Source organism: Cynara cardunculus (genome assembly GCF_001531365.2).
Source record: "Cynara cardunculus var. scolymus isolate 2C chromosome LG 1, CcrdV1, whole genome shotgun sequence".
Taxonomy (NCBI): domain Eukaryota; kingdom Viridiplantae; phylum Streptophyta; class Magnoliopsida; order Asterales; family Asteraceae; genus Cynara; species Cynara cardunculus.
Genome location: NC_037528.1, coordinates 22493376 through 22495064, shown reverse-complemented (window position 1 = coordinate 22495064; position 1689 = coordinate 22493376). Strand labels below are relative to the sequence as shown.

Here is a 1689-nt window from a genome sequence, read left to right as displayed (position 1 = left end):
GATTTTTAACAAAGAGATTTGTTTATCCATATACTTTGAAGACACCATTTGTCACTTTCACTGGTCTGGATACATCATAGAGATATGTGTTGAAAGCTATAATAGCAGTGCATTGGTAAGTCCGAGAGGAATACCTTCAAAGTTAATGGTAAAAATAGTTGTTACTGATTGCATGCTGTAGCAATCTATCAGCATGGTTTCATGTTGTAGCATTTTGACAGCATTGGTCGACTGAAAATAATTTTTATATATCACCCTAAAAGTCATACACCCTAGCTTGCTTTATATTCTGTTATCTCCTGTTTTTAGTTGTGTTAACTCTGTTCTAATCAAAGTCTTCAAATTCGCCTTCTGAAATCATTTCCTCAACTTTACTTTCTTTTAAACTTTTACTATGATCCCTGTGGACGATATCCGGTACTTGTACCACTTTTATTACTTGAAAGACGATATTGGGACTATTTGTATACTTGCTTTTAGTCCTGAGTGTTGTTTGTGTCTGTGGTGTTTCACGGCCCATCAAGTTTTTGGCGCCGCTGCCGGGGATTAGTTAGTTAAAAGTTTTCTTTTTAGTAAAGTAAAAGATTTGATTTTTCTCGTCCCGTTTTTAAAAATCGTTTTCAAAATTGGTGTATGTCACGGAGACATCGCGGGGAAATTTTTGACTTGGATCCCGATATTGAGAGAACGTTTCGCCAAAGAAGGAGAGCTCAAAGAGCATTTTTTGCTCTACTCTCTCCTGACATGGAGTTACCTCCCCCTGAGATTCCACATTTAGAAAACCAACCGCCTGCCTTTGGGACAATACCACATTTTCCGAATTTTCAGCAAGAACACCACCACCATAATAATCATAATGAGGAAACAGAGTCGGAGAATAATGAACAACCAGGAGAGCAAACTCCGAATATTATTAATTTGGCAAATTCCAAAAATGGACGGATCATGGACTATGTCATTCCGAATTTTGAGCAATTGAATTCCGGGATAGTTAGGCCGCATATGACCGCTCTCCATTTCGAGTTAAAACCGATTATGTTTCACATGTTGCAAACAAACGGACAATTTGCCGGATTTCCTTCGGAGGACCCACATTCACATTTGAAATCCTTTATGGAAATCACTGATGCTTTCCTGATCCCGGGAGTGTCTAATGACGCTCTGAGACTCACTTTATTCCCATTTTCTCTGAGGGATCGGGCAAAGGCATGGTTTAATTCATTAACTCCAGGGTCGGTGCCTTCATGGAGTAATATGGCGGAAAAGTTTTTGCGAAAATATTTCCCACCAACTAGGAACGCTAAGTCCAGAAATGAGATCTGCCTTTTTAAACAAATGGACGATGAAGCTGTTMCTGACGCTTGGGAAAGGTTCAAAGAGTTGTTAAGGAGATGCCCTTACCATGGCATCCCGTACTGTATTCAACTCGAGACGTTTTACAATAGGTTAAATCCCATGGCAAAACAAATGCTYGATGCGACTGCGGGCGGAGCCTTTACAGCTATGACCTACAATGAAGGVTATGAGATCCTAGAAAAAATTTCTGCAAACAATGGACATTGGGCTGATCCACGTGCTCAATCGCAAAAGAAGACTGTTGGAATACATGATGTAGATGCATATACTGCATTAACAGCACAGCTCACTTCCATGGCCACCATGCTTAAAAACCTTACTTCTGGCCAAGGA

General features: G+C 40.0%; 1 non-coding gene across 1 annotated transcript; it reads right to left on the bottom strand.

Moving 5' to 3' along the window:
- Positions 1-1302: 1302 nt before the first annotated feature.
- On the bottom strand, positions 1303-1409 carry LOC112503077. The gene has a single exon (XR_003067842.1). It is a non-coding gene; the product is annotated as a small nucleolar RNA R71 (small nucleolar RNA).
- Positions 1410-1689: the final 280 nt, after the last annotated feature.